Source organism: Staurois parvus, unplaced genomic scaffold (genome assembly GCF_062004578.1).
Source record: "Staurois parvus isolate SC_StPar_1 unplaced genomic scaffold, SC_StPar_1.0 ptg000469l, whole genome shotgun sequence".
Taxonomy (NCBI): domain Eukaryota; kingdom Metazoa; phylum Chordata; class Amphibia; order Anura; family Ranidae; genus Staurois; species Staurois parvus.
The window spans coordinates 1,979,981-1,989,711 of NW_028318265.1; the positions used below are offsets into that span (position 1 = coordinate 1,979,981).

The 9,731-nt window shown below is 36.1% G+C and overlaps 1 long non-coding RNA gene across 1 annotated transcript; it reads left to right on the top strand.

The window, feature by feature from the left end:
* Positions 1-1,069: 1,069 nt before the first annotated feature.
* LOC149452687 (uncharacterized) lies at positions 1,070-7,370 on the top strand. The gene is made up of 2 exons (XR_016314857.1): positions 1,070-2,033; positions 5,781-7,370. It is a non-coding gene; the product is annotated as an uncharacterized LOC149452687 (long non-coding RNA).
* The last annotated feature ends 2,361 nt before the right edge of the window (positions 7,371-9,731 follow it).

The following is a 9,731-nucleotide window of genomic DNA, read 5'->3' on the forward strand; positions in this document are numbered from 1 at the left end:
TCTAACCTGGGGTACTGCCATAATGTTGACTTTCTCATGAACGCGGCCCCGCCTGGTCCCGGGCATTGATGAGCGGACACTAAGGCAAAATGTACCCCCACATGCAAGGAGCGGTATGCCTGCCCACGTGCACCTTTCCTATGCTCCCCCCACTGCTTGGTTTGTTTTCCAGAGTTCTTTGGAAATTTCTAGTACTTCCAAGTATAAGGGAACATGTGAGCTTCTCCCCTTCTTTCCAGAATGGAGTGCTCAGGGAAGGTATAAGAGTCCTGCTCATTACATTACAGCCTAAATTTAACAGGGAACAGAAGGTATGAGGTTCCTGACAATTACAGCTTACCTCTAAGGTTTCATGCACATGGACGTTTGTAGACATTTCATACACCTAGAGTAAAATTACCAACATTTTCCCACACCCTGGGAGCTGCTGCCATAGATGTGAAAGGCTTAATGCAGATATAGTTGTGTAAACATAAGATATATATTTTAGGAGTGAGCTAGTGGGCAGGTGAGTGAGACAGGCGGGAGGCTGGGTAGGCAGCAGATTTTTGTGTGTTGCATAGGGAGGTCTGAAATTCCCGATCATTATGGCTTACATCTAATAAGAAACAGGAGCAATGAGGGTCCTACTCATTACTGCATACATCTAACAGGGAACGGTATCAATGAGGGTCCTACTCATTACTGCATACATCTAATAGGGAACAGGAGCAATGAGGGTCCTACTCATTACTGCTTATATCTAACAGGGAACAGGAGCAATGAGGGTCCTACTCATTACTGCATACATCTAAAAGGGAACAGGAGCAATGAGGGTCCCACTCATTACTGCTTACATCTAACAGGGAACAGTATCAATGAGGGTCCTACTCATTACTGCTTATATCTAACAGGGAACAGGAGCAATGAGGTTCCCACTCATTACTGCTTACATCTAACAGGGAACAGTATCAATGAGGGTCCTACTCATTACTGCTTACATCTAATAGGGAACAGGAGCAATGAGGGTCCTACTCATTACTGCATACATCTAATAGGGAACAGGAGCAATGAGGGTCTGTTAGAAGCTTTCCTTAACCTAATATCTAATATCTTCTTATTAACAGTACTAACATAAGTATGAATGAGTTGGATCTTAATAGAATAATTGAGTTATTATATTTATATTTGTTCTAGATTGGGAAAAGTAAGTAATTAGACTTCATAGTCTGTGAATATACATTTGAACATATATCTTGGGTTTTCTTTACATTCAAGCCACACATATGGTAGCAATTGGTCTAGCCATCCTCCCCCATCTATGTAAGAGATAAAGTTACACTCAGACTTTGAGAGAAGTAGACTGGAGGTTTGTTATATATACACATCTGTTTTCAATTATCTTTGTGGGACTACAAGTATACCAGCCCATTTTTAGGAGATGGTGGGGGCTGGATTGCTCTTTTTAGAGCAGGACAAAGGTTTAAAGCACACATTCTTTGGGCAGCAAGGCGAAGGGAGCTGCTTGCTCATACCCACACACATTCATATTATACACACACAATTACATACAATTTTATTATTAAGAACTTAACTATACTTTTTGGACTTTATTTAAACATTCTGTATTCCAATATTTTATTTCTAATTTTATGCAACATTATAATTAAATCATCTTTTTGAGTTTATGCAAGAAGTGGAAGGACTTTCTATTTGAACATTTCTCATCAATACAAGTTAATAAAATATTGAGACAATACGATATTTTACAGTGGCGAGCCTCCAGTTTGATTAGTTTCCGACAATCGCTTATTTTTGACTTTTTTCTCATTCACCTTGATGAGAGGGAAGATGTTTGCAAACTCAGCAAAATATGAAATCAAGCTTTCAGGAGAAGTAAAAGTCTGCAACAGATGAATCGTCGGCATAATCGAGAACCTAAATGCAGAATTGGTGAGAATTTTGCGCAATTGCAAGAAACGCTGTTCCTTGGTGATGTCATTTCCCGCCAAGAGAGAAAAGACGCGTTATGTAAAGAAAGACCTTCTTAATTGGTAAGTAATGGATTTTATTGATGAATTATCTAGAGAGAGTAAGTTAGAATTCAAGAATCTGTCTACATTTGTTAAAGATGATGAACTTTGGCGGTACATGTATAATGAATGCTTACAGGCTAATATTAAGATAGAAAAATCTAAGTTTTCCTTTAAGAAACTGAGCAAACAAGTTAGAAATGTAATGAAGTTAGTTAATGTTTTTAACGCCATGATTTTTGATGTTTCTAAGACTGCTGCTTGTGTAATGAAGCAAGATCAGAGCAGTGTATGTGCTAATTGCCAGACTTTGACTGAGCAAATTGATGATCTGCAAAGTGCAATTCAAACAAAAGACATTCAGTTATCTGACCTGCAGAATGATGTAAAAAGAATTTGTGTGAATACTAAGGCAGAGAAACAAAAATCTTTTGTACCAGAGATCCAGTCTATAGAAGGAGACCCTATAGATCAGGAAGAAATGTTTAAGAGAAAATTAAGGGATAAAGCTGCAAAACTTAATCTTAAAATCCTTGATCAGCTCATGAAAATTTTGAAGGATATGCCAGCCTATGATAAGGATTCTGATGCTTTCTATAACATGGAGGTTTATGAAAATTTTTGTAATAATTTTTGTTTAAATCAGGAGCAAAGAAATTTTCTCTTCTGTTTATGGCTCCCCAGCGTTATGGCACGTAGATTAATCAAAACGCCATATATTGAGGATGATGAGGAAATGCATAGCAATGCATCAGACCGACTACGTCAATTATTGATATTTACTACTGGAGAGGAAACTCCTTCTTTGGAAATCTTAGACTCCTTAAGAGCTACGATTAATGATGATACTTTTGAATTTAAAAATAGATTTTCTAAAGTATACAAACTGATATTTAATTTAGACAATGAGACTCCTTCTATGGTAAATGCTTTTGTTAAAAAATTCAAGTATCTTGATCCAGCATCTTTTATTATTGCTACTGGAAAAAATGATTTAGATCACGCAGCCAAAGTTATTGATACAGTTAGGAGACAACTTAAATTAAACAATCAGAAGAAGGAAAGTTTAATTATTCAAAATGGAGAACAGAGAGAGACCATGTGCTTAGCCACACCCAATTATGATGATGAACACGTCACAGGCAGGACGAGAGTCTCAGAGCAGACAGGAAATACTATTTGTTTCTATTGTAAACGATTTGGTCATTTGAAAAGAGATTGTATTCAGTATAAATTAGATTTACAAAGAAAAGCTTTGGAATTAGAAGACCAAAATATAATTTCTGAACAATCTGCTCCTCCATGTTCCAACAATAGTCTGTCTGAGTTGCCTTATGCCTCAGAAGTTAAAAAGATCAGTTCACTGAGAGTCAACAACAGCTTAAACAATATGGTAAACAGTGCTGTTGTCATTAATAGGAATGGTTTACTGCCATTGCCGAAATTTAAATCAGGATCAAATCGAGATTCTTCTTCTTTACCGTTGGAATATGTTGCTCCAAATTTATTGGATGAAAGTGGAAGGCCCAAATCAACATTAATTGATTCTTCCATGTACTGTAATGTTGGAAGTATTTGTACAGCAACTGCTGACATGTCTTCAGATCATAAATGGCCACATACAGGAACCAATCTTGAATTGGAACAATTGGTTAGATCACATAAAGATCTTTGGAATCAAAGCAAAAATGATGTAGGTTTGTTTACAAATTTTGAAGTTGACATAGAAGGTAGAGACCCTAAGCCTCAACCTCAATACAAATTGCCATTAGAATCAATTAATCCAATCTCTTCCATTGTAGATGAGTTTTTACAGCAAGGAATTTTAAAGAAAGTACAATCAGTGGTGAATAATTGTATTTGGCCTATCAAAGCTGATAATTCATATTCTTTATCAGTTGATTTCAGGACATTGAACAAATGCATCACAAATAACAAATCTATTGTTCCTGATTGTAACATAATGTCACATCTGGATGCCAAGGCCAAAATATTCTCAGTACTTGAAATCGCCAATAGCCATTTGTCAGTACCCTTAGCTAAGAGTTGTCAATATAAACTTGCTTTTAGCTTCAACAAAGAAACATATACATTCACAAGATTAGCCCCAGGCATGGATATAAGTGATGGAATTGTTCATGAGTATTTGGGAAAAATATTATCTAAATTCTCTAGGCCAGAATGTATTGTCCAGCATGTAGACAAGCTTCTCTTGTCTACACAAAATATAACTGAACATATCACTCTTTTGTCTGAAATATTTACGTTGTTACAAACAGCAGGATTGAAATTGAATACAGAGAAAGTTCAGTTGATGAAAAGACAGATGGAATTCCTTCATATGCAAATTAGTCATGGACAGAGACAGTTGTTGCAAGAAAAAGTTAGAACTATTTCTGCTTATCCAATTCCAACAAATCGCAAGGCTTTGCATCAGTTTTTGAGCGAAGTAAATCATTGTAAAGATTTTATACCCAATTTTGCAGAGAAGTCTAGATCATTATTTGATCGTTTGAAACAAAAATATGGTGTGTTCGATCAATGGGATCAAACTGAGAAAGAAGCTTTTGAACTATTGAAATGGGATTTGCAGAATGCTACTACATTAAATACTGTTGAGTTTTGTAGTAAAATTCCTTTTGTTTTAGAAACCAATGTTTCCAATAATGCAATATCAGCAACTTTGTCACAATTAAAAGAAGGTAATCAGAAAATAATAGGTTTCTTCTCAAGAAGTTTGACAAATATGGAGAAAAACTTTGATGCACATATGAAAAAATTGTTAAGTGTTTTCTTTGCAGTCAAGGTAACCGAAAACATTGTGAAATCAAGTAAGATTATATTACAGACACCTGATTCATCACTGAAACTACTAGAGGAAGATGGTTCAACAGAAAATTATCGTGAAAATTATCCTATATGGTACAAAACACTGTTTTCCAAACACATTCAGATAGATGTAACAAAAAGACATTTTCAGGAAAACATACCAACACATGTTTGTACAGCTGTAGGTGAGAAGTTTGTACCTCATGTTTTCAACATAGGAACTGAGAAAAGTTTGAAACCAGTATGTATTACTGCAGATCAGTCTTACACTACAAGAAGTAAGCCAACACAAAAAACAGCTACGCATATTTCCAATTTTATAGAGATAAGATCAAAGGCATAATCCTTTGTCATCTCTGGGTTGATACAAAACCTTTCTTTGGTTTTGAAACCAAGGTTTTGAATCATGACCAATAATGGAGATGTAGCGTCCTGTTATATTTATTTTTGTTTATTTTCAGGTACTTATATAGCGTTGTCAATTTATGTAGTGCTTTTTACATATATAGTACATTCACATAAGTCCCTAACCCTCAAGAGGTGTACAATCTAAGGTCCCTAACTCACAGTCATATATACACATACTAGGGCCAATTTAGATAGGAGCAATTCTCCTACCAACATGACTTTGGAGTGTGGGAGGAAACCGGAGTACCTGGAGGAAACCCACGCAAGCATAGGGAGAACATACAAACTCCAGGCAGGTGATGCCATGGTTGGGATTTGAATCAGCGACCCTAGTACTGTTAGGCGGAAGTGCCTGCATTCTAAAATAGAACACTACAAGTCAATAAGAAGTGTTATAATCAAAATATGTCTTCCATGTCATGACTAGAAATGTTTGTGATTGTGATATGTAATGTTAACAGATAAATGTAAGAGGATTAATCAATGTAAAATTATCAATGCCAAAATAATGATACTGCATTTCTGTTACAGGAAATGACCTAAGAGTAACTGTTAAAGGAAGAAAACTCAAATATTTCTAAACCTTTCAGATGATAATACATTTTCCAAGAAGGAAATTTATTCTGGAAGAAGCTTTGCAACAAGAATTTCATTCATCATAGTTTTTGTTGTTCTTTTTATGTTCAATAAAGTTATTTTAACTTTACAGAGCGCTAGAAGAAGACAAGACATCTCAAGGCATCTCATAGAGGAAGAACTTATAAAACAATTGACTTTTGACTACTGATGAAATAATTCATTCATCAGATATATTGGGTTTTTTTTGTGTGTACATTTTATTTTGACATAATATGTTTAACATATCAAGATGAGATCAGTTTTCACATGAACATTTGCAATCACACACTATGTATTTTCAGAAGTGAAAGGGTTAAACTTTTGTTACAACAGAGTCACTCTACTTAGTTAGAACATCTGTTGTTAATTAAGCTAGAGATAAGTTTTTCTAAGGTACATATAGAAAAACTTAGGCAAGCTTTACATTGTTATATGTATGTTTTTTAAAAAAAAATCATTTGATATACATGTATGGATTGAAGTTAGAGAACATATGTTATGTTTAAATGTTGATAAGGTAATTTGAAAAATGTATGGATTATAGAACTGTGTGCTACACACATTTTGGAGGGAAAATATGAAACATCTATTTTTTAAGTGACATATTTTAAAGTATTGTACTATAATGTTACAGTTATACATTTATTAAGGAGATGAATTATTTGGTAAAAGGAAAATAATAAGGGTAAAAATATTTTTATGTGATACATAACAAAAGGTTTATCAAAGAATTTGTTTTCCCATTATAGAATCAAATTAAAGATATGTTCAGATCAATTACCTTAAGATCCAAAAACGCATGAATGGATACGAAAGTGACGAGAATGTGTATAAATGGATTAAGATAAGGAAAATGATTAAGATTCGATAAAATCGATCATTTTGAGAGGGAAATGTTAGAAGCTTTCCTTAACCTAATATCTAATATCTTCTTATTAACAGTACTAACATAAGTATGAATGAGTTGGATCTTAATAGAATAATTGAGTTATTATATTTATATTTGTTCTAGATTGGGAAAAGTAAGTAATTAGACTTCATAGTCTGTGAATATACATTTGAACATATATCTTGGGTTTTCTTTACATTCAAGCCACACATATGGTAGCAATTGGTCTTGCCATCCTCCCCCATCTATGTAAGAGATAAAGTTACACTCAGACTTTGAGAGAAGTAGACTGGAGGTTTGTTATATATACACATCTGTTTCCAATTATCTTTGTGGGACTACAAGTATACCAGCCAATTTTTAGGAGATGGTGGGGGCTGGATTGCTCTTTTTAGAGCAGGACAAAGGTTTAAAGCACACATTCTTTGGGCAGCAAGGCGAAGGGAGCTGCTTGCTCATACCCACACACATTCATATTATACACACACAATTACATACAATTTTATTATTAAGAACTTAACTATACTTTTTGGACTTTATTTAAACATTCTGTATTCCAATATTTTATTTCTAATTTTATGCAACATTATAATTAAATCATCTTTTTGAGTTTATGCAAGAAGTGGAAGGACTTTCTATTTGAACATTTCTCATCAATACAAGTTAATAAAATATCGAGACAATACGATATTTTACAGGGTCCTACTCATTACTGCATACATCTAATAGGGAACAGGAGCAATGAGGGTCCTACTCATTACTGCTTACATCTAACAGGGAACAGGAGCAATGAGGGTCCTACTCATTACAGCTAACATCGAACAAGGAACAGGAGATATGACATGACAGCCCTACTTATTACAGTTTACTTTTAATAAGGAACAAGAGATATGGAGGTTCTGATCATCACAGTTTATAATCTTTTAAGGCCCCATTCACACCCAGCAATTTGAACTGCGTGTTTTTTTGTTCAAACTACACACATAAGAAAGCCCATTGATTTCATGGGGCTGTCCTACAAGTGACAAATGCTGCAAAGTAGCTTATAGAGCATTTTGCTGCATTCCATTTTGTGAGTTTTTTTACCATGTTCTTTGCCACGTTTGTTGTGTATTTTTTTTTTTATGTGTGGTAAAACACGTGTTTGCGTTTCCACATTTGGGTTGCTATTAACAACTGATGGCACTACAAGCTCTCCATAGGATTTTGGTGTGAAGTAAGCATTCTCTACCTCCCTCTGTACAGAGATTCTCCAGCTTGCTAGACAATCTAAGAATCAGTAGACTAAGAATGACCGTCACTGGGGCAGGTCAACTGAGCACAGCTAACCCTTCATATACATATACACAGAGTAGCTGCCATCCTGTGTATTAAAGAAAACACACGCCACTCACAGCATCCACTGTTGCAATTCTGCACTTTGTGACTCACTGCCACACCCAGACAGGTATGTGACAGATTTTACATTACTGTATCTTCGTCAGAGAGTTATTTAATTTCTAGTTAGAGCATTCAGAGATTTAGCTTAATGATTTTTTTTTTTAATATCACTTAATGAAAAAAAAAGTACTATAAATATTTCTAGAATTTTGCAAACCACACATAAGCAACAGTAAAATAAAATTAAAAGTAATAGTGTAAAGTACTTAGGTAGAGTCCACCTGGTTTTGGTACAGTATGAATTTTGAATCACTTGAAAATTAAAGCTTAACTCCAGAAAAAGTAAACTTCCTCCCTTGCAGTGGGGCTGCATCCACACTGCAAAGGTAACTGCTTGTTTGAAAGAGAAGTATGGGTTTTAGTAAAAAATAAATTTCTCACCTAGGTGGATGGAGCATCGATCCAATGCTGCATCTGTCCCTAAGACCAAGAACTGAGCACTGGGCTGTGGAGGCGGTGGGATCGGTTGGTGTAGGCTCTCTCGCTGAGAGGCTGAGAGAGGTGCCAGTCCAGGCATCTGGGTGGAACCCAACCATATGGCTGGGATCTTTTCAGAGCATGGACCGACAGCTCTGTGACATCAGCTGAAAGAGCGGGCTTTGGTATTAGTGCAAGAAAATCCAAAATTGCTGGGTTATGAATATGTGTGTCCCCTTAGCCAACCACTAATAGTTTTATTACCAATGGTGCAGGTAGGGAGAGGCTGCGATCTGGTGAAGCGTCTGTCCTGCCTGGGCTCCTGCCTGAGGGAGAGTGTGTGCTGGGTTTTTCATCTGCCTAGGACTGCTGCCTGTGAAGACCACCCATGTACTTGTGAGACAAAGTCTGAGCCCGGGGCCTAGGCTCACACTTCCCAGTTGCAAGTGATTTTTCCCAGCGGGAATGAGTCAGTCCTGTGAGGGAACTTCGGCTCAAGGTAACAAAAATCTGGAATTTGTCTGGACATTACAGGAAATCTGATGTTTCACCCAGGGAATTTACTGCTACTTCATCTGCTCTCCTTCCAGGAACTCAAGTTTACAGAAGGCTGGGCTGGTTTAAAGGGAATGGCAGACTCCAGGTTTTGTCAAGTACTTACTTGCTTTTAGCATATAAGCGTAATGTATAGTGTTAATAAGGGGTAGACAGACACAGTTAGTGGAGCACAGACGACATTTCTCCATTTATAATGTATAGTGCAAGTCAGTGACCAGACCTGAATCTGTAACTCACCTGTTCCCTTCCCCAAACCTCTGTCTTCTCCATATGGAAACTATGGAGTTGATTTACTAAAACTGGAAAGAACAAAATCTAGTACAACTGTGCGTGGTAGCTAATCAATTTCGAACTTCAGAGTAGGGAATGGCCAGAAAAGAATCACTTTGCGGTAGCTGGTAACATTAAACATGTATTACAATATACACAGTCCGAGATCCCTTGGTTTTCTGCTAATGTGAAAGGGATGGGGAAGAGAGTATAGCAGTGTGCAAGGGTCAATTCAGAATTTTAAGTGTTAACATGTGGCCATACCACTTAAAAAACTCATGTGTTTTTAT